Here is a 24,119-nt window from a genome sequence, read left to right on the forward strand (position 1 = left end):
CTATGCCCTCCCCATCTCCCGCATGCCACGAAACAGCTGATCGGGAGATGGGGGGGTGGGGTCAGACCCAGTGAGGTGCACTGCTCTGCAGTGTCCTGGCGTTTCCTTTCCAGTTACTGGTACCTCCTTGCTGTGTTCTACCAGGCCCAGTAGGCAACTGAACCTGCAGTTCCTTTATGCTCTTTCTACAGCTCCGCACTGGTGCCTTCAGCGCAAGTAGTTTTGCTTTTGGACTGAATCACTCGGGGCTGGATTGTGCATGACACCAGCTCAAACAGCTGGTGACTCTTCGGCAAACCTCCTCCTGCTTGTGTTGAGCATTTGTTCACGAATGTCATGTAATGGTGCAGCCTTTGTGTTAACACATTACTCAAACCTGGCATTGCATCACACCAGCAAGCCCTCAGGGCAGCTACTTCCCCAATGGCTTCCAGCCAAGCGGAGGTTGGTAGATCCTGATATGAGCGATCATGCAGCAAGAATGAGATGGCTCTTTATACAAAACTAACTCCTCCATCTTCTTCCGGTCCTCTTCTCTCCCCCTCGCAAGCTCCCGCTCCTGTTCTCCACCATGCCTTCCATCTACCTGCTAGCCAGGGCCTTTCTTTAAAACACGTAGAGTCATAAGGTTAGACTGGGGTGGCCAACCTGAGCCTGAGAAGGAGCCAGAATCTACCAACGTATATTGCCAAAGAGCCACAGTAACACGTCAGCAGCCTCTCATCAGCTCCTCCCACGCCCTGGCTCCCAGCACCACCTGCCCACAGGCAGGCCTGCTGATCAGTGACTGATCACTCACTGCACTGCTTACTGCCAAAGGCTCAGGAAAAGCCACTGGTAGAGCTCCCCAATGGCCAGCAAGAGAGAAGGCAGGTGGTGTGAGATCTTTCATTGGACCAAGCGCTGTTGGGGAGAGAGAGAAGCTTTCGAGCTTACACTGAGCTCTTCTGTGTGTCTGGGAAACTAACTCAGATACAAGGTGGAAGCTCCAAAGCTGGTCTCCCTCGCTTGGTCCAATAAAAGATGTTCCCTCACCCGCCTGGTCGCTCCCATATCCTGGCTACAGCTGCAAAGCTCGGTTAGCTAAGTCCTGCTTGCAGCAACACCACCATCCCGTCAACTCCGCTCATCAGCCTCGAAGCCATGACCACTGTTTAGGCTTCTCAAAGGCTCGTTCCCCTGGTAGAATTTAGTCTGTTTCCACCGGCTGAGCAGCAAGGTGATGCTGCCTAAGAGAGGAGACGGACAGTTTGTGCCACTGGGTGCAGCACAGGAGGCTGCAGGACAGATGGATGGACAGACGGTTTGTGTTTCTGCTTAACAACATCATCACAATGATCGTGCAGAGAGCGCAATCGCCTGGGGAATGGCAGTGCAGTGGAATAGCTGAACAGAGAAGACACAGAGTTGGGGGAGGGCTCTGAATGAGAGGGCGGGAGCCCCGCTCAGTCTGTCTGGGAGCTAGAAGCTTAGCAGATGGATAAGTCGCATCCCAGCTCTGAAAGCAAATGTCTTTGTGGTTTAACTGGAACAAGAGATAAAACGTCTGAGCTGGTTTAATCACAGGTTTCTCCGGGTCAGGGACGTTTGGCTTCCTTCCTCTGTGATCCTGATACAGCTGATTGTCTCTCCCTGTGGTTTGTAGCTGGCTGTGAGCGGCTGCAGATGGGAACTGCTCCCCAGCTCAGGAGCTCAGACTGGAAACAGCCCTGCTCAAAGCCAGATAAAAGCAAATCCAAGAACCTTTAAACAACCACAACCTCCTGCACTAATCTCGGTCCAAGGGCATTCTTACCGGGGATCAGAACTGCTTCCCTCTCAGCGCTGGGCCCCGCTAGTACTTAAACGCTCCCTGCTCCTTTTCACATGAGCATCACCAAACAGAAGCAATACTGACAGAAATGTGAATATGGATTGATCCATGGGCTCACTGCAGGGAGGTCTGGCTGATCTATCAAGCTAGGGCCTTTCAGGGCTGTCTGCAGATCTGAGAAAAGAGTCCAACTCCTGCTCTGTCACAGAACTTCCAAGAAGATCTGTAATGTCCACAAGAAGTGACTTGATCCTATCCACTCCCTTGAGCCTGCCCGCTGTAGCAGCTTGTGAGGGGAACTGGGGACCGCTTGTGACGACAGCAGCTGCCTGGCACTCAGCCAGGCTTTCAGACTGTGGGGAGCTGTGATGAACATGGGTGTGTTTGCCATATGGGTGTGTCAGTTTACCTGCTCACATTGTACGGCTCCATGGGGAGTGGGCAAGGAACAAAGACAGTCAGCCTGTCAGAGCTGGGTGCACATGCACCCTCAGGAACTGAGTGGAATCAGTGCCTATGAGTGGAAGGCCCAGAAGAGACAATGGGTGCCCCAAGGACTGAACTTTGGCGTTCCGGCCCTTCAGCCTTAAAACAGGCTGAGCATGTGAACGCAGCCTGGCGGGAGCTGGAGAACAAAGGGACGAGGTGCCAGGTATCTGTGTTAGGAGCTGGGTTCGCAGTCGGACAGAGAGACAAGGAGACAGATGGATTTGAGGAGTCTCTGAAGACTGTCCCACAGGGTTCTGCTAACACGGGCCACCTCTCTGCTACAAACTACAGCTGACACAAGTTATATCATTGACAGCTGCTGAAATTTGTATATGGCTCAGCCACATGCATACTTGGCTGAATGTACTCAGCAGGCGTGCTTGCATCGCTATAAAGCATGGTGCACCATGGGAAGGTATCCCGGTGTGCCATGTGCCCCTTCCAGCACAGTGTCTTTTGGGACACTTTTGCAGTGTTTTGGGGGGACAGTAACAATTCGCCCAGGGATCTTGGTTGCTAGGGGTCAAGTTCCCAACATGCAACTTTCACCGTCCCATAACTTTTGCACTGGTTTTTAACAATTTCCCTAACCCGGTGGAGTTTAAAATTGTGAGCAGAGTGGTCACTGTCGCAGGAACTGGGGCGTTGTGGGTCGACACAGGTCATTCAGTGTCTAAATCACACTGCATCAACCATGGTTTTGTGCTATTTGGAGGTGTCATTTTACTGCGCCCTTGTAAGGGACACTTACACAAGCCAGAGACAAATTGGAGTGTAGACACATGCCAAGTTAGGTCAGCGCAAGACAACTTCTGTCATAAGAATGGCCATATTGGATCAGACCAGTTGTCCATCTAGCCCAGTATCCTGCCTCTGGTCAGCACCAGAGCTTCAGGGGGAGTGTACAGAACAGGGCAATTTTGGAGAGATCCACCCCTCTTCCCCTCCCAGCTTCTGGCAGCTGGGTTACATTGTTATGTTTATAAGAAGCACATGGGATCTTTTTCAAGGGAAAAGGCAATACGCTGCGTTTATTGGAGATACACAATTAGCATATGCATTCAAACACACGCACACAGAGAGTCCTGCCATTCAATGATATAGTTACCAGGCCAGAGTCTGGATCAATCTAGTGGCCAGCTCAGTTGATCACCGGTAGGGAGGAGCCGGGTTCTGTCGATTGCGACACAATGCTCCAGGGAAGTCTTGGCAGGACGAACCCAACGTTTCATGGCAAGGCACCCTGTTTAAATAGTGATCTTCCTTCCTTGGGACCAGTGAGTTTTGCATCGTCATGCTGCAATCAGTCGCCGTTTGACAAGTGCTTGTTTTCTTAAATTGTTGTTCTCATCCTTTATCTTGTTCTTTCATCAGTTCCTCAGGGAGTTACCCCAGGCTGGCTGTGATCACAGCTCTCTTGTCCCCATTGATAGGTGCCTCTCTCATCTTTAGAGTCATCAATCTGCCCTCCTCTGACATCTCAATAGGGGCGTGTTGCAATCTCCTGGCACCTTTACATCTGTCCTCTGTTCCTCCCTAGAACATCTGGTCTGGTGATGGCCTTCACACTTATCTTCTAACACACACATTCCTCATTCACACACAAAACAGGATTGCTTTACACAAAGCATTTGAACAAGAACATCAAATTGCAATGCAGGAGAAAAGAATCATTACATTCTTTTACTTATTTCAAAATGCTAATTTTAAACCTACAACAAAGTGGTGACCCTAAAGGTCTATTACGGCCTTGAAATCCGCTTCAGACACAAGGTTCTAGCTGATGCATCTTTCCCAATGGCACACTAGGCCATTCCTTTCTGCTTTCAGAAAGGGTGGCTGGCAGGATATGGTCAAATCGTACATCAATACATTTAATGCATGCTACATTATTATTCTTTATCCTTCATTTTAAATTATACAAAATACAAACATAAAATCCTACTACTACAACATCCCTGACCCTCGTGGCTAATCACCATTGATGGACCTAGCCCTTGACTGACCTAGGGGTCTGATGATTCTGTTTTGTCAACCTACTGTTAGAGTGTAGAGCAGTCCATGGACTCTGACTTAAGCTTTGCTTCTCTGTGCTGCCCTGAAGTCTCTCCAGTGCTGTATTCCAGGTGGCTAAGCAATGCTGCCTTGTTTTGAAAAGGCTGCCCTGCCTTGCTGCCAATACTCCGCTGGTGGCATCACTCCCTAACGGACAAAGCCTCTCTCTGGAGTCTGAACGAAGTTGGAGTCACTGTTGAGAGTCATGGTCTTGGAGCCATTGAGGGCCCATGGCCTGCTCTCGTGGAAAGCTAAGCCTGTACAAAGAGATTATATAAAACCTGTGGGGCATAGCACAGACTCTGTCAATCCAAAGCTGAACTTGGCACACTGCTTTGCAAGCTGAGGCGACATTTTTACATAGCTGGCCAAGCTCGCGAGGCTGTATGCTCAATTCAATGACGTTTCTCTGTGTGTCTCTTTGGATGCAATGCAGTGTAACTGCTGAATGCCACGTCCACTCAATTCCAAAACGTCAGGGATGTTCTACGTAGATTCATAGATTCTAAGGCCAGAAGGGACCATTGTGATCATCTCGTCTGACCTCCTGCAGAGCACAGGCCAGACACCTGCCCCACAATAGTTCTCTTAAAGCAACCCAGCCTCAGGCCTCCACCCAAACACCCCAAGTCAAATAGGAGGAGGATTACTGAAAATCTCATTCATCATATAAAAAAGTTCTACCAATCCCAAAGGATCGGACACATTACCTCCCAGGTTAATGAATATTTCAGATCTTACCCAAATGCAGGCTTACAGCCAATTCTCATTAACTAAACTAAAATTTATTAAAAAAGAAAAGAGAATACTGGTTAAAAGATCAATATACATACCGACATGAGTACAGTTCTGAGATCAGATTCATAGAAGAGATGATGAGCTTTGTAGTTGCAAAGAGTTCTTTCAGAATTAGTCCATAGGTTATAGGCAAGTGACAGAGCGGATGATAAAAGTTATGGAGGATCAGACAGAGATGCTCAAGTCTTTGGTACAGCTGTGGACTGAGCAGATCCGTGGTCAACCTCCACTGCAGCACATGCACAATTCTTTGCCAACAACACCCACCTCTATGCCCACACATTCCTTTTCACGTCACAGCCCTCCTCAGTTTCCCCATCACTCCTCCCCCTCTCACAGTTTGCACAATGATAGACTCATAGACTTTAAGGTCAGAAGGGACCATTATGATCATCTAGTCTGACCTCCTGAACAATGCAGGCCACAGAATCTCACCCATCCACTTCTATAACAAACCCCTAGCCTATGGCTGAGTTACTGAAGTCCTCAAATTGTGGTTTGAAGACCTCAAGCTGCAGAGAATCCTCCAGCAAGTCACCCGTGCCCCATGCTGCAGAGGAAGGCAAAAAACCTCCAGGGCCTCTGCCAATCTGCCCTGGAGGAAAATTCCTTCCTGACCCCAAATATGGTGATCAGTTAAACCCTGACCATGTGGGCAAGATTCACCAGCCAGCACCCAGGAAAGAATTCTCTGTTGTAACTCAGATCCCAACCCATCTAACATCCCATCACAGACCACTGGGCATACTTACCTGCTGATAATCAAAGATCAATTGCCAAATTAATTGCCAAAATTAGGCTATCCCATCATACCATCCCCTCCATAAACTTATCAAGCTTAGTCTTAAAGCCAGTTATGTCTTTTGCCCCCACTACTCCCCTTGGAAGGCTGTTCCAGAACTTCACTCCTCTAATGATTAGAAACCTTCGTCTAATTTCAAGTCTAAACTTCCTAGTGTCCAGTTTATATCCATTTGTTCTTGTGTCCACATTGGTACTAAGCTTAAATAATTCCTCTCCCTCCCTAATATTAATCCCTCTGATATATTTATAAAGAGCAATCATATCTCCCCTCAACCTTTGTTTGGTTAGGCTAAACAAGCCAAGCTCTTTAAGTCTCCTTTCATAAGACAGGTTTTCCATTCCTCGGATCATCCTAGTAGCCCGTCTCTGCACCTGTTCCAGCTTGAATTCATCCTTAAACATGGGAGACCAGAACTGCACACAGTATTCCAGATGAGGTCTCACCAGTGCCTTATATAATGGTACTAACATCTCCTTATCTTTGCTGGAAATACCTTGCCTGATGCATCCTAAAACTGCATTAGCTTTTTTAACGGCCATATCACATTGGCCGCTCATAGTCATCCTGTGATCAACCAATACTCTGAGGTCCTTCTCCTCCTCCGTTACTTCCAACTGATGTGTCCCCAATTTATAACTAAAATTCTTGTTATTAATCCCTAAATGCATGACCTTGCACTTTTCACTATTAAATTTCATCCTATTACTATTACTCCAGTTTACAAGGTCATCCAGATCTTCCTGTAGGATATCCCGGTCCTTCTCTGTGTTAGCAATACCTCCCAGCTTTGCGTCATCCGCAAACTTTATTAGCACATTCCTGCTTTTTGTGCCAAGGTCAGTAATAAAAAAGTTAAATAAGATTGGTCCCAAAACTGATCCCTGAGGAACTCCACTAGTAACCTCCTTCCAGCCTGACAGTTCACCTTTCTGTATGACCTGTTGTTGTCTCCCCTTTAACCAGTTCCTTATCCACCTTTCAGTTTTCATATTGATTTGGGGGGAGGGATAGCTCAGTGGTTTGAGCATTGGCCTGCTAAACCCAGGGTTGTGAGTTCAATCCTTGAGGAGGCCACTTAGGGATGTGGGGCAAAAATTGGTCCTGCTAGTGAAGGTAGGGGGCTGGACTTGATGACCTTTCAAGGTCCCTTCCAGTTCTAGGAGATTGGTATATCTCCAATTATTACCTATCCCCATCTTTTCCAATTTAACTAATAATTCCCCATGTGGAACCATGTCAAATGTCTTACTGAAATCGAGGTAAATTAGATCCACTGCATTTCCTTTGTCTAGAAAATCGGTTACCTTCTCAAAGAAGATCAGGTTGGTTTGGCACAATCTACCTTTTGTAAAACCATGTTGTATTTTGTCCCAATTACCATTGACCTCAATGTCCTTAACTACTTTCTCCTTCAAAATTTTTTCCAAGACCTTACATACTATAGATGTCAAACTAACAGGCCTATAGTTACTCGGATCACTTTTTTTCCCTTTCTTAAAAATAGGAACTATGTTAGCAATTCTCCAGTCATACGGTACAACCCCTGAGTTTATTGATTCGTTAAAAATTCTTGCTAATGGGCTTGCAATTTCATGTGCCAGTTCCTTTAATATTCTTGGATGAAGATTATCTGGGCCCTCCGATTTTGTCCCGTTAAGCTGTTCGAGTTTGGCTTCTACCACGGATGTGGTAGTATCTACCTACATATCCTCATTCCCATTTGTCATTGTCATTTGTCATCCTACCATTATCCCTAAGCTCCTCATTAGCCTTATTAAAGACTGAGGCAAGGTATTTATTTAGATATTGGGCCATGCCTAGATTATCTTTAACCTCCACTCCATCCTCAGTGTTTAGCGGTCCCACTTCTTCTTTCTTTGTTTTCTTCTTATTTATATGGCTATAGAACTTTTTACTATTGGTTTTAATTCCCTTTGCAAGGTCCAACTCTACATGGCTTTTAGCCTTTCTTACTTCATCCCTACATGTTCTGACCTCAATAAGGTAGCTTTCCTTGCTAATCCCACCCACTGAAGTAAAGGAAGATAAAGGAGGATATAGATACTCAATACCCTTGTAATAACTGACAGGGACTGACACAAAGGCAGGAGTACAACAAATGGGACACAATCAAGAACTGGGAAGAGGGGAATCGGGGTAGATGATACACAGGGCAATAGGGGATTCAAAAGAAGTAGAAATAAAACAAAACCTGATCTAGTAGAAGCAATATGTGTTAGGTAAAAGTTCCTGAGCTATGAAAACAAAAAGAAAATATAAACATAGACCTCTCTTACCAGGAAAATAGAACCAGTGAAATACAGTGAAGTGAAATCTAAGAGGCTAATTGAAAACCTGACCAAAATTAAAGTACCAATATTAATGCTATTCAAAAATATAACCATAGGGAAATTAAATTTCAATATGGACAGGAATAAAGATTTCTCGATACTTTAAATGGAAAATTCAGAGGCAGAGATGGACACAGAATAAGGATACCTCGGGGAGGCTGTACTAGATTTTGACTCTAGGTGGGGGAACCCACTGGTGAGAGAGGCTGAGTAGATCTCAACTGCTGGAAAAATAGTAACTATCAGCAGACTGCAATCCCTGTGGTGTGGGTAGGAATAACATCCCCTGCCCACTGTGGCCTTTAATTTCAAAAGGAACAAAGGCTTGCTGGCAACACTGTGGCCTTTAGACAAAAGTTAAAAAAACAGTACAATGAAGTGAAATAAAGCAAGTCGCAAAAACCCAAAAATACCCCATAATAATCCCCCAACTTCAATGTCAACCCATAATAGAGGCCCAACTTCAAAGTATACCCCAAATTAAGAAATTAAATAAAATGTAAGTCAAGTAAAAAGAAGGCTTAACTAAAAAAAAAAAAAGGGAAGTAAAATCCAAGGGAGGCAACAGAAAAAATAGAAAAGTGGCCAAAAAACTGCCAAGAGGCAAATAAGAAAGAAAAAGAACATAGCCAGAGAGTGCAAGAAAGAAATAAAAAAAGAACAAAAAAGAGTGTGAAGCAAGAAGCATACATATCAAACCAAAAAACCCTATGTAATAAAGTAAGATCAAGCTCAGAAAAAAGAGCAAAGTCAAGTAACAAAAGATCAAAGTCAAAAATTCAAAATTCAAACTTTCAGGCTTCACGGGCATTCAATAAGAAAGGAAAGATCTTCTTTGCTGAGCTGGTTTTTAGAGAGGTTAGTACTTGAGCCAAAGTCACTGTGAGGCTTTTCAGGTGATTAACTGAAAAATTAATTGATAAATAAACAGGAGGTTAGAGGAGTAATTGATAAATTAACATCACCCAAGAGTTCTGAAAGATTCACACGGACCAGCTTGACTAAAGAAACTACAAAGAAATCAAATGTTAATAAATAAAACGTTTTTGTAACCCACGCCAGCAATGTGTCGTTAATGAGGAAAAAGGGCTAGGTGGGTGATCTAATGCCAAAGAAACGTAAATCTGGCGGTGTACCCGGCATAGTTAAAACGTAAATAGTAAATAAAAAAATAACAAGATACATAGAAAAAATTGAAAAATTGCAAATTGTCAAACACATTCTGCAAAGAAAAAGTGTGTCTTTAACATCTAACTAGGTTTCTTAACTAAAGGAATAAACATGTGGACAAGGGGGATCCGGTGTGGACAGTGTGGAATTAGGGAATTTCCAGAAAGCCTTACACAAGGTTTTCACAAAAGCTTCTACGTAAATTAAGCTGTAATGGGATTCGTCAAATTAAGCTGTCATGGGATTGAAAAAGAAAGAACTAAAAAGGAAAATTAGGATGGGGAGGAACAAAGGAACAAAGGGTAGAGGTAAATGTCTGTGTTAAAGAGTGTTCCCCAAGTGGACACAATTATTAAGAATAAATTCTAAGAGTATTCAGAAATTCAAACAGGAGGTGGGAGAAGTTTGTTTGGTTTACTAAGTGACTCAAGATAGTACTGACCAGCAGAGGTGACAAACTTCAAAAAGACAAAACAAAAGACTGTGAAACTAGATCTCACAAAACTAAGTGATTGGGCAACAAACAATGTAAAGCAAAAATTAATGTGGATAAATGTAAAGTACACACACAAAAATAAATAACCCTAATTGATACAACAAGATGGGGCTAATTTAGCTACAACGCAACAGGATAAAAAAAGATCTGGAGTTATCGTGGAGAGTCTTCTGGAGAAGCAAGCAACATGTGTGCAGGTCAAAAAAAAAAGGGGATAGAATAGGAGACTGAGAATATATTATAGAGAGAGAGAAAATATATTTTATTGCCCAATATCATATATACTGTTATCACAGAATCAATTCTGTGTACAAGAAGATCCTCCTCACCTCAAAAAGATATTCTAGCACTAGAAAAAAGTAAAATGATTTTAAAATAAGAGAGGGTCCAGGGAGAGGAGAGGATAAAGTAGCTTAAACTCTAGGAGAAGGAAGTCTGAAAACAAGAGGAGGAAGGGAGGTATATTAAAATCAGAGAGATATTGGATGAAGTGGATGGATAAAAAAAGTTTATTTATTTACTAATACAAGAATAGCTAATTCAGTCACCAAATAAGAATATAGCTGGTTTAAAAAAAAAAAAAAAAAAGGAAGTTCTTCTTCAGTTCTAGTCAACTTACTGTGTGAACTTACCTGAGGAGGAGGTGAAGAAGGGAAGGACTATAACAATGTTTAAAAGGGGACTAATCTAATGGCTAAAGCTAAGTCCTATAATGGCTAATAGATGGATATGAATGGTGTCCCCTATAAGAGCCTCCTGGCAGGAGGATGGAGATGGATAGCAGGAGAGAGATCACTGATCCTGTGCGTTAGATTCACTCCTTCTGGGCATCTGGTATTGGCCACACTGTGGGTGACAGAGATACTGGGCTAGATGGACCTTTGATCTGACCCGGTACGGCCTTTCTTATGTTCTTATGTTCTTATCTTCCACTCCCTGTAGGCTTTCTGCTTTTTCTTAATCACCTCTCTGAGATGCTTGCTCATCCAGCTTGGTCTACAACTCCTGACTATGATTTTTTCCCCCTTTCTTGGATGCAGGCTTCTGATAGTTTCTGCAACTTTGACTTGAAGTAATTCCAGACCTCCTCTGCCTTTAGATCCACAAGTTCTTCAGTCCAATCCACTTCCCTAACTAATTTCCTTAATTCTTTAAAGTTAGCCCTTTTGAAATCAAAATCCCTAGTCCCAGATCTATATTTGTTTATCCTTCCATCTAGTTTGAACTGAATTAGCTCATGATCACTCAAACCAAGGTTGTCCCCTACAACCATTTCTTCTATGAGGTCCTCACTACTCACCAAAACCAAATCTAAAATGGCATCCCCTCTTGTTGGTTCTTGAACTACTTAGTGAAGAAATCCATCAGCTATCACATCCAGAAAAATCTGAGCCCTATTATTGTTGCTAGCACTTGTCCTCCAGTCTATATCCGGGAAGTTAAAGTCTCCCATGATCACACAATTCCCATTAGTGTTTACTTCATTAAAAACATTAAAGAGGTCTCTATCCATCTCCAAATCAGATCCCGGTGGTCTGTAGCACATCCCAAGCACTATCGCAGGGGAGGCTCTAGTAGCTTTCTTTCCCAATGTGATTTTTGCCCAGACAGACTCTGTCTTATCCATTCCATCCCTTCTTATTTCTTTACAGTCTACCTCATCTTTGATATACAATGCTACTCCACCACCTTTGCCTTTATTTCTGTCTTTCCTAAACAGCACATAGCCTTCAATACCTGTACTCCAGTCATGGCTACTATTCCACCATGTTTCTGTTATCCCTATAATAGCCAGTTTCACGTCCTGCACCAGTAGCTCTAGTTCCTCCATTTTGTTACCTAGGCTCCTCGCATTAGTGTACAGACATCCTAATTTTTGCCGCTTGGCTTCACTGACATTCTTTACCTGGTTAGGCACAGACATTCTACCGCCAGTATCACCAGTTAGACTGGTATCTACACAACCCTTCCTCCGTATGTCCATTCTTCTGCCCACGGCTGTATCCTCTCTTACTTTGTTTTCTTCCCTCTCAATGTTAAATTCCGGCGTGGAGATTACCTGGACATCTCCCAACCATCTCCCCCAAATTCCTAGTTTAAAGCTCTCAATCAGTTGGGCGATCCTCCATCCTAGAAGTCTATTTCCCTCCTTACTCAGGTGAAGTCCGTCCCGAGAGAACAGTCCTCTGTCCATGAATGCTTCCCAGTGGCCGTACATCCCAAAGCCCTCCTTATAGCACCACTGCCTGAGCCATCTGTTGATCGCCATAATCTTGTCACAGCTTTGTTGCCCTTCTCTAGGAACAGGCAGAATCCCACTGAAGATCACCTGAGCCTCGATTTCCTTAAGCGTCTTCCCCAGTCTGGCATAGTCTCCCTTGATACGTTACAGCGAGAATCTAGCCGTATCATTCGTTCCCACATGAAGGACAATCAACGGATTCTTTCCTGCTCCCGTTAGGATCCTTTTCGGCCTCAGGTCCACATCCCGTATCTTAGCACCCGGCAGACAGCACACCCTTCTGTTCTCCGGATCAGCTCTAGTTACAGGCCTGGCTATTCTTCTCAGTAAGGAGTCCCCAATCACGTAGACCTGCCTTTTCCTGGTGACAGTGTGATTCTCCGGTCTATCCCCTGCTCCCACTGGCTGCAAGTCCTCTCGATTCCTATTCACCCTTGCCATCCTCCACAACCCATCCTGTATCCTCCTGGGGCTCATATTTGGTGTTGTCTCCATTGACTCTTCCCCTCTTCCTGTAGGACTAGCTGCTCTTCTCTTCTTCCTTGCCCTCTCACCTTCAGCGACCACCTGCTGTGCCCCTTCTTCATTTTCCAACTCCGCAAACCTGTCCCTGAGCTCTATTTCTCCTTCACTGGCCCATCTTTTCCTCTGCCTGGTTCTCTTAGTCACATGCTTCCACTGTCCACTTTCCTCACCCAGCAGTCTCCCCTCAGAATTCTGTGGGCCTGCTTCCATCTGCAAGTCTGAGATTATCCCTTCAGCCTCCTCATGTCTTTGCTCCATCATCTGCTCGAACCCCCTTCTAAACTCAGCCAGAGTTTCCACCTGCATCTCCAGTCCTCGGCTCTTTTCTTCCATCAGCTCTATCAGGCGGCACTTCATGCAGATGAAACTCTTTTCAGGTACCCCCTCCAGGATCAGGTACATGCCGCAGCTTCCACATCCAGTCATCCTCATTGTGTCTTTCACTGCTGCCTCTGTATCGGTCATAGCCTTCCCACCTAAAACCTGTTAGTGCAGGAAACACAAACCAAAACAAACCCCCAACAGGCACCAGAACACCGGCAGAACACCACCCACGCCCTTCACTAGCCTGTCAGTTCCTCTGCCTAGGTCTCTACGTCTCCCCCGCAACCTCCCCCTGTAAACTCCCCTGTCTACAGCTCTGTTTGCTGGCTGCTGTGCCGCTGCCGTTGTCTATGCTGCTGCCTGACTGGCTGGCTGCCTTTATAGGACCCCTAAGCAGATAAGCCCCGCCCCCTAAGCAGGGCTCAGCTTCTCCCCCAGCACCCTGCCCCTACCAGCCTCCACACGTACAAACTCCACAAAATACAAAAACCTGCTCCTCCGACAGAACTCCCAGTGAGACTCCCCTGTTTACAGCTCTGTTTGCTGGCTGCTGTGCCGCTGCAGCTGTCTATGATAGCTGGAGCTAAACACACTTGTGAGGTTTTACCCTTTTTAACAATCAATAAAGGCCAAGGTATTTAATGGTACAGCGTTTTTAGTCCATGTTCTACAAAAGCGTATAGCAATCAATTCACTCTTGGAAACAGGCTTCTAAAGCATTTTGTTGCATGGATCTTGGGCCCCAAAACTGTACATGGCTGCACCAGGGAAGCAACTCCAAAGCAGACGTGTTACTGCCCCTCATTGTCAGAGTGGTTCCTCAAAGCCTCTGTGATGTTAATAGCAGCCCTCTGGGCTCCTCTGACAGCCCTAGCATCTGGCTGTTCAAACTGGGCAGCCAAGTGCTCGGCCTCAGTGCACCACACCCAAGCAAACATTTCACCCTTAGATTCACACAGATTATGCACAGTGCAGCACGCGGCTATGACCACAGGAATATTATCCTTGGCAAGGTCTAGCCTGCCATTGAGACACCTCCAGCGAGCTTTCAAACGGCCAAAGGCACGTTCGACTACCATGCGGCACCTGCTCAGCCGGTTTTTAAAACGCTCCTTGCTGCTGCCAGGTGCCCTGTGTAAGGTTTCATGAGCCAGGGCTGTAAGGGGTAAGCCGGGTCTCCCAGGATTACTATGGGCATTTCCATATCCCCCAATGTGATCTTCTGTTCTGGAAAGAAATTCCCCGCCTGCAGCTTTCTGTACAGGCCACTGTTCCTGAAGATGCATGCGTCATGCACCTTTCCAGACCAGCCTGCACTGATGTCTGTGAAACGCCCATGGGATCCACAAGCGCCTGCAACACCATGGAGAAGTATCCCTTCCTATTGATGTACTCAGAGGCAAGGTGGTCTGGTGCTAAAATTGGAATGCGTGTGCCATCAATCGCCCCGCCACAGGAAACCCATCTCTACAAAGCCAACAGCTACTTCATGCACGTTTCCCAGAGTCACGGTCCTCCTCAGCAGGATGCGATTTATTGCCCTGCACACTTGGAGTAATACAGCCCCAACAGTGGACTTCCCCACTCCAAATTGATTTGCAACTGACTGACTCAGCTATTTCTGAGAGATTTCTATTGTACCCAGTTCCTGGAGTGATCCTTGCCCTTGTGTGCATCTCCTCAACAAGCCATTAACATTTTTTGGCCTTTCTACTGTAATACCTGAAAGACTGCTTGTGGGTATTTTCAACCTCACAACATGTTTCAGCCCTCACACACAGACACCCCTCACACCAACTGCCCCTCACATACAGACACGCGGTCACCCCTCACACCGACAGCCCCTCACACCCAGACGCACGGGCACCCCTCACACACAGACACACGGGCACCTCTCACACCGACTGCCCCTCACATGCAGACACGGGCACCCCTCGCACCGACAGCCCCTTGCACACAGCACACCGACAGCCCTGTATGCACAGACATACGGGTACCCCTTGCACTGACAGCCCTTTACGCACAGACACACGGGCACACCTCACACCGACAACCCCTCATACCCAGACACACGGGCACCCCTCACACCGACAGCCCCTCACACCCAGACTCACGGACACCCCTCACACTGACTGCCCCTCACTCACAGACACACGGGTACCCCTCGCACCAACAGCCCCTCGCACGCAGACACACGGGCATCCCTCGCACCGACAGCCCCTCGCAGACACACGGGCACCCCTCACACCGACAGCCCCTCACACGCAGACACACGGGTACCCCTCGCACCGACAACCCCTCATACCCAGACACACGGGTACCCCTCGCACCGACAGCCCCTCGCACGCAGACACCCGGGCACCCCTCGCACCGACAGCCCCTCACTCACAGACACCCGGGCACCCCTCGCACCGACAGCCCCTCACACGCAGACACACGGGCATCCCTCGCACCGACAGCCCCTCACACGCAGACACACGGGCACCCCTCACACCGACAGCCCCTCACTCACAGACACACGGGTATCCCTCACACTGACTGCCCCTCACACCCAGACGCACGGGCACCCCTCGCACCGACAGCCCTTCCAAAGCAGAGGCTGATCCTCAGATAGAAAGTGCAGCACACTTGCACACACACCTGCCCACACTGAGTCTCTGGGGCCACCGATATGACTGTTCGCGGGGGGTGGGGGGCTGTAGCTCCAGGCCCTACCTCGAGAGGGGCTTTCAGGGCAGAACTGCTGGCTTTGTGCCAGGCTGGGTGTCTGAGAGTCCAGCATTGCCAACCTCAAGAGAACAAACCTGGAAGTCAGACCCCCAAGTATCTTGAGCTGTTTGGGCTCTGCACCCCCGCAGCGAGAGGCCCTATGGCTGTAACTAAAGCTTCCCCTGCAGCTTTGGCACTGGCCACTGTCGGAGACAGGATCCTGGGCTAGATGGGCGACTGGTGTGATGCCGCATGGCCGTTCTCGTGGAGTGGCCCCACCCCGGTCTGGAGGATAAGCCTCTATCAGGTAGGCAGAGAGGGGGTCTCTGGCTGGGCTTACCTCCCACTCTGAGGCTGACGGCCCGGAAGAGCCTGTGCAGCAAGTGCCCTTGGAGAGTGCGGGACACCCTGGGATTTTCTGGCCATCTGATGTGTGGGACTGAGCCTTGAACTCCGCGTCCAGCCTCTGGTCAATTTCTCCTCCTCAGCTTCTCAGCGCTGCGGGGCACCAGCGTGGTCTGCAGAGGGTGCAAGGAGGGCAAATGGATGAATGGAGCATGGGTGACTTATCTCTGAGCCAACGTGGAGGCTGCCCAGCGTGCCACCGGCTGGGCTGTTCTCTGACTGGGTATGGAGGGTACCTACGAGGGAGACCCACCAGCTGAAGCAGTGCCTATGGGGGGCCCATCTCTCCCCATTCCCCTGGGAGTTATGCCAGCATGGCCATGCCCAGGAAAGGGGGCAACAGGGCCCACTCTGAGGAAACGGCTCCACTGGCAACCTCCCAGCTCCTGCAGATCTCACACAAGGCTGGGGCTCCTCAAGGAAGTTGTGCTCTAGGTCGTACTGAGTCACCAGGGGGAGCGCGAGCTCCCGTGTCCAGCCTCAGGCCTAAGGGTTTCTAGGGCGCACCTCAGCCTGGAACTGAGACTCCCTCAAGCCTCATGAAGCAGCACCTGGCAGAGCCGGGAGCTTCCTAACGAGTCCTGAATGGATCCTGAGACACCACACGCTCTGCGCCAACACCCCTCGGTGCACTCACAAGGGCACCACTGCACGTGCACTGCACGCACACACCCGTATACGCACACATGCACACACTGCACACCCACACACCTGCACGCACACACCTGCATGCACACTGGCTCTACACACACCTGCACTCAGACTGCACACACACACCCCCGCACATGCACTGCACACACACACACCTGCATGTGCACTGCACGTGCACACACCCGCACACGAACTGCATGCACACACCTGCACGTCACTGCGCACACACAGCCGTATATGCACACATGCACACACACACACCTCCACGTGCACTGCATGCACACACCTGCACGTCACTGCACACCTACCCACACACCTGCAATCACCTGCATGCACACCAGATCTACACACACCTGCACTCAGACTGCACACACACACCCCCGCACATGCACTGCACACACACAGCTGTATACGCACACACACGCCTCCACGTGCACTGCATGCACACCCCTGCACGTCACTGCACACACACACACCTGCATGTGCACTGCACGTGCACACACCCGCACACGAACTGCATGCACACACACACCCCTGCACATGCACTGCGCGCACACAGCTGCATACGCACACATGCGCACACACACACACCTCCACGGGCATTGCATGCACACCCCTGCACGTCACTGCGCACACACGCCCGCACCTGCACGTGCGCTTCACCCCCGTTTCTTCCCTCGCAGCCCCGCCCCCGCGGCCTCTGCCCCGCCCCCACTTCCGCTCGCGCGGCCCCGCCCCGTGACGTGGCGGTGACGTCAGGCGGAGCTGTCCGCTCAGCACCGCGGGCCGGGCCGGGCCGGGACCATGCGGCGGGGCCGGGCCGGGGGCGCAGGTAGGGGCGGGGGGGCCCCCACGGGCCGGGCGGGGGGGGCCCTGGGAGGCGGGTTGGGGATCCGGGGGACCCTGCGGGTGGGGCTGAAGGCGCTGAGGAGCCGGGGGACCCTGTGGGCTGGGGGAGAAGGAGCTGAGGGCCGGGGGACCCTGCGGGTGGGGGCTGGAGGCTCTGAGGAACCGGGGACACTGCAGGCGGCGGGGGCTGAAGCCGCTGAGGAGCCGGGGGACCCTGCAGGCGCGGGGGCTGGAGGAGCCGGGGGACCCTGCGGGTGGGGCTGGAGGCTCTGAGGAGCCGGGGGACCCTGTGGGCGGGGGCTGGAGGCTCTGAGGAGCCGGGGGACCCTGTGGGCGGGGGCTGGAGGAGCCGGGGGACCCTGTGGGCGGGGCTGGAGGAGCCGGGGGGACCCTGTGGGTGGGGCTGGAGGTGCTGAGGAGCCGGGGACCCTGCAGGCGCGGGGCTGGAGGAGCCGGGGACCCTGCGGGTGGGGCTGGAGGCTCTGAGGAGCCGGGGACCCTGTGGGCGGGGGCTGGAGGAGCTGGGGGACCCTGTGGGCGGGGGCTGGAGGAGCTGGGGACCCTGTGGGTGGGGGCTGGAGGTGCTGAGGAGCCGGGGGGACCCTGCAGGCGCGGGGGCTGGAGGAGCCGGGGACCCTGCGGGCGGGGGCTGGAGGCGTTGGGTTTCGGGGATCTGCGGAGTGGGGCGCTGAAGGCGCTGAGGAGCCGGGGGACCCTGCGGGTGGGGCTGGAGGCTCTGAGGAGCCGGGGGGGGACCCTGTGGGCGGGGGGGCTGGAGGAGCCGGGGGGGGGACCCTGTGGGCGGGGCTGGAGGTGCTGAGGAGCCGGGGGACCCTGTGGGCAGGGGGCTGGAGGAGCCGGGGACCCTGCGGGTGGGGGCTGGAGGCTCTGAGGAGCCGGGGGGACCCTGCAGGCGCGGGGGCTGGAGGAGCTGGGGACCCTGCAGGGCGGGTTCGGGTTCCGGGTCAGCAGGTTTATTTCCTGGCTCCACTGCCCAGGGACTTGGCCGCCAGGTTTGGAAGCCGTAACGTTGTCACCGCCCGACAGGCAGCCCAGAAACGGCACCAGCGCCCCACGGCCAGGGACTGCAGAGTTAGGCCAGCTGGCCCGGTGTGGGGGTGACGGGGATGGATGGGGATAGCTGGCCCGGTGTGGGAGTGGCGGGGGTGGATGGGGATAGCTGCGCCGGTGGGGGGATGGATGGGGATAGCTGCGCCGGTGTGGGGATGGCGGGGGTGGATGGGGATAGGTGCGCCGGTGTGGGGATGGCGGGGGTGGATGGGGATAGCTGCGCCGGTGGGGGGATGGATGGGGATAGCTGCGCCGGTGTGAGAGTGGTGGGGATGGATGGGGATAGTTGCCCTGGTGTGGGAGTGGTGGGGATGAATGGGGATAACTGCGCCGGTGTGGGGGTGGCGGGGATGGATGGGGATAGCTGCGCCGCTGTGGGAGTGGCGGGGATGGATGGGGATAGCTGCGCTGGTGTGGGGGTGGCGGGGAACGATGGGGATAGGTGCGCCGGTGTGGGGGTGGCAGGGATGGATGGGGATAGCTGCGCTGGTGTGGGGGTGACGGGGATGGATGAGGATAGCTGCCCTGGTGGGGTGACGGGGATGGATGGGGATAGCTGCGCTGGTGTGGGGGTGGTGGGGATGGGTGGGGATAGCTGCGCCGGTGTGGGGGTGGCGGGGATGGATGGGGATAGCTGCGCCGGTGTGGGAGTGGCGGGGATGGATGGGGATAGCTGCGCCGGTGTGGGGGTGACGGGGATGGCTGGGGATAGCTGCACCTGTGTGGGGGTTGCGGGGATGGTTGGAGATAGCTGCGCCGCTGTGGGGATGGTGGGGATGGATGGGGATAGCTGCGCCTGTATGGGGGTGACGGGGATGGATGAGGATAGCTGCCCTGGTGGGGTGACGGGGATGTATGGGGATAGCTGCGCCGGTGTGGGGGTGGCGGGGATGGATGGGGATAGCTGCGCGGGTGTGGGGGTGGCGGGGATGGATGGGGATAGCTGCGCCGGTGTGGGGATGGGGATGGATGGGGATAGCTGCGCTGGTGTGGGAGTGGCGGGGATGGATGGGGATAGCTGCGCCGGTGTGGGGGTGGCGGGGATGGATGGGGATAGCTGCGCCGGTGTGGGGGTGGCGGGGATGGATGGGGATAGCTGCGCCGGTGTGGGGGTGGCGGGGATGGATGGGGATAGCTGCGCCGGTGTGGGGGTGGTGGGGATGGATGGGGATAGCTGCGCCGGTGTGGCGGTGGCGGGGATGGATGGGGATAGCTGCGCCGGTGTGGGAGTGGCGGGGATGTATGGGTTTAGCTGCGCCGTGTGGGGTGGTGGGGATGGATGGGGATAGCTGCGCCGGTGTGGGGTGGCGGGGGTGGATGGGGTTAGCTGCGCGTGTGTGGGGGTGGCGGGGATGGATGGGGATAGCTGCGCCGGTGTGGGAGTGGCGGGGATGGATGGGATAGCTGCGCCGGTGTGGAGTGGTGGGGTTGGATGGGGATCGCTGCGCGGGTGTGGGGGTGTGGGGGATGGAGGGGGATAGCTGCGCCGGTGTGGGTGTGGCGGGGATGGATGGGGATAGCTGCGCCGGTGTGGCGGTGGCGGGGATGGATGGGGATAGCTGCGCCGGTGTGGGGATGGCGGGGATGGATGGGGATAGCTGCGCCGGTGTGGGGGTGACGGGGATGGATGGGGATAGCTGCCCTGGTGTGGGGGTGACGGGGATGGATGGGGATAGCTGCCCTGGTTTGGGGGTGACAGGGATGCGCCGGTGTGGGGGTGGAGGGATGTATGGGGATAGCTGCACCGGTGTGGGGGTGGCGGGATGGATGGGGATAGCTGCGCCGTGTGGGGGTGGCGGGGATGGATGGGGATAGCTGCCCTGGTGTGGGGTGGCGGGATGGATGGGGATAGCTGCGCCCGTGTGGGGTGGCGGGGATGGATGGGGATAGCTGCGCCTGGTGTGGGGTGGCGGGGATGGATGGGGATAGCTGGGCCGGTGTGGGGGTGGCAGGGAAGGATGGGGATAGCTGCGCCGGTGTGGGGGTGACGGGGATGGCTGGGGATAGCTGTGCTGGTGTGGGGGTGGTGGGGAAGGATGGGGATAGGTGCACTGGTGTGGGGGTGGCGGGGATGGATGAGGATAGGTGCGCCGGTGTGGGGGTGGCAGGGATGGATGGGGTTAGCTGCGCCGGTGTGGGGGTGATGGGGATGTATGGGGATAGCTGCGCCGCTGTGGGGATGGCGGGGATGGTGGGGAATAGCTCCGCCTGTGTTGGGGTAGCAGGGATGGATGGGGATAGGTGCGCTGGTGTGGGGGTGGCAGGGATGGAGGGGGATAGCTGCACCAGTGTGGGGGTGGCGGGGATGCGGGATAGCTGGGTGGAGGTGGGGGGGGGGGATGGATGGGGATAGCTGCGCCCGTGTGGGGTGGCGGGGATGGTTGTGGATAGCTGCCCTGGTGTGGGGGTGGCGGGGGTGGATGTGGATAGCTGCACCTGGTGTGGGGTGGCCGGGATGGATGAGGATAGCTGCCCTAGTGTGGGGGTGGCGGGGATGGATGGGGATAGCTGCCCTGGTGTGGGGGTGACGGGGATGGATGGGGATAGCTGCGCGGGTGTGGGGGTGGAGGGATGGATGGGGATAGCTGCGCCGGTGTGGGGGTGGCGGGGAAGGATGGGGATAGGTGCGCCGGTTTGGGGGGGGCGGGGATGGAGGGGGATAGGTGCGCCGGGGGGGGGGTGGCGGGGAGGGATGGGGCTAGCTGCGCCGCGGTGGGGGTGGCGGGGATGGATGGGGATAGCTGCGCCGGTGTGGGGGTGGCGGGGATGGATGGGGATAGCTGCGCCGGTGTGGGGATGGCGGGGATGGATGGGGATAGCTGCGCCGGTGTGGGAGTGGCGGGGATGGATGGGGATAGCTGCGCCGGTGTGGGAGTGGCGGGGATGGAGGGGGATAGCTGCGCCGGTGTGGGGGTGGGGGGGATGGATGGGGATAGCTGCGCCGGTGTGGGGATGGCGGGGATGGATGGGGATAGCTGCGCCGGTGTGGGAGTGGCGGGGATGGATGGGGATAGCTGCGCCGGTGTGGGGATGGCGGGATGGATGGGGATAGCTGCGCCGGTGTGGGAGTGGCGGGATGGATGGGGATAGCTGCGCCGGTGTGGGGTGGCGGGGATGGATGTGGATAGCTGCCCCGGTGTGGGGGTGGCTGGGATGGCTGTGGATAGCTGCGCCGGTGTGGGGATGGGGGGGATGGATGGGGATAGCTGCGCCGCTGTGGGGTGGCGGGATGGATGGGGATAGCTGCGCCGGTGTGGGAGTGGCGGATGGATGGGGATAGCTGCGCCAGTGTGGGAGTGGCGGGATGGATGGGGATAGCTGCGCCTGTGTGGGGGTGGCGGGATGGATGGGGATAGCTGCGCCGGTGTGGGGATGCCGGGATGGATGGGGATAGCTGCGCCGGTGTGGGGATGGCGGGATGGATGGGGATATCTGCGCCGCTGTGGGGTTGGCGTGTATGGATGGGGATAGCTGCGCCGCTGTGGGGATGGCGGGGATGGATGGGGATAGCTGCGCTGGTGTGGGAGTGGCGGAGATGGATGGGTTTAGCTGCGCCGGTGTGGGGGTGACGGGGATGGCTGGGGATAGCTGCGCCGGTGTGGGAGTGGCGGGGATGGATGGGGGTAGCTGCGCCGGTGTGGGAGTGGCGGGGATGGATGGGGATAGCTGCGCCGGTGTGGGGGTGGCGGGGATGGATGGGGATAGCTGCGCCGGTGTGGGGGTGGCGGGGATGTATGGGGATAGCTGCGCCGGTGTGGGGATGGCGGGGATGGATGGCGATAGCTGCGCCGGTGTGGGGGTGACGGGGATGGATGGGGATAGCTGCGACGGTGTGGGAGTGGCAGGGATGGATTGGGATAGCTGCGCCGGTGTGGGGTGGCGGGATGGATGGGGATAGCTGCGCCGGTGTGGGGTGCCGGGGATGGATGGGGATAGCTGCGCCGGTGTGGGAGTGGCGGGGATGTATGGGGATAGCTGCGCCGGTGTGGGGATGGCGGGGATGGATGGGGATAGCTGCGCCGGTGTGGGGATGGCGGGGATGGATGGGGATAGCTGCACCGGTGTGGGGGTGGTGGGGATGGATGGGGATAGCTGCCGTGGTGTGGGGGTGGTGGGGGTGGATGGGGATAGCTGCGTCGGTGTGGGGGTGGCGGGGATGGATGGGGATAGCTGTGCCGGTGTGGAGGTGGCAGAGATGGATGGGGATAGCTGCGCCGGTGTGGGGGTGACCGGGAAGGATGGTGTTACAGAGTGTCGGGGAGTCAGGACTCTGCACCCCTCTTCCTGGGATTCACTGTGACTCTCCGCCGGCCAGTAACACGGAAGGTTTATTGGACAATAGGGACGCAGCCTACAGCAGAGCTTGTGGGCACAGCCAGGACCCCTCTATCGAGTCCTTCTGGGGGGTTCAGGGAGCTTAGACCCCAGCTTGGGATCCCCTGCGCTGCACCACCCAGCCCAAACTGAAACTAAAAATCCCCCCAGCAGCTCTCTGCCCCCTCCCCTCTGGTCTTCCTGTCCTTTGTTCAGGCTCCCAGGCAGAAGGTGTCACTTCACCCAACCCCCCTCCTGGCTCAGGTTACAGCTCAGGGAGCTTCCTTCCCATCCCCAGTGTAACTCCCCGGCAACCTTCCCAGGTCAAATCCTCCCCGCTCTGTCACATCTCTCCCCACTTCAAGACTGAACTCAGCGGGGTCACTCTGCCCAGTGACCCGGGGAAGTTCGGGGCCCCCTCTCCGGGACAGCGCGTCCGCTATCATATTGGCACTTCCCTTCACATGGACCACGTCCATGTCATAGTCCTGCAGGAGCAGGCTCCACCTCAGGAGCTTGGCGTTGGCTCCTTTCATCTGGTGCAGCCAGGTCAGGGGAGAGTGGTCGGTGCACACGGTGAAGTGGCGCCCAAAGAGATATGGCTCTAGTTTCTTAAGGGCCCACACCATGGCCAGACATTCCTTCTCTATGGCCGCGTAGTTTTGCTCCCAGGGTAGCAACTGCTTGCTCAGGTACACGATGGGGTTTCTCTCCCCCTTTTCATCCTCCTGCATCAACACCGCCCCCAGCCCCGTGTCTGAGGCATCGGTGAACACCAGAAAGGGCTTGTCAATCTCTGGATTTGCCAGAACTGGGCCTCTGAGCAGAGCCTCCTTCAGCGCCCGGAGAGCCTCCTGGCACTGCTCAGTCCAGACCACCTTGTCTGGCTTCCCCTTCTTGCACAGCTCAGTGATGGGGGCAGCTATGGCACTAAAGTGGGGCACGAACCTCCGATAGTACCCCGCCATCCCAATAAAGGCCTGGACCTGCTTTTTGGTCTGGGGAGCAGGCCAGTCTCTGATCACCTCCACCTTGACTGGTTCCGGCTTCAG

At 53.5% G+C, this 24,119-nt stretch overlaps 1 protein-coding gene across 1 annotated transcript in view; it reads left to right on the forward strand.

Moving 5' to 3' along the window:
* TMEM198 (transmembrane protein 198) overlaps window positions 1–24,119 on the forward strand; it is a 45,432-nt gene that overhangs the window by 804 nt on the left and 20,509 nt on the right. The window lies entirely within an intron of this gene.

This window comes from Mauremys reevesii, linkage group 11 (genome assembly GCF_016161935.1).
Source record: "Mauremys reevesii isolate NIE-2019 linkage group 11, ASM1616193v1, whole genome shotgun sequence".
NCBI lineage: Eukaryota > Metazoa > Chordata > Testudines > Geoemydidae > Mauremys > Mauremys reevesii.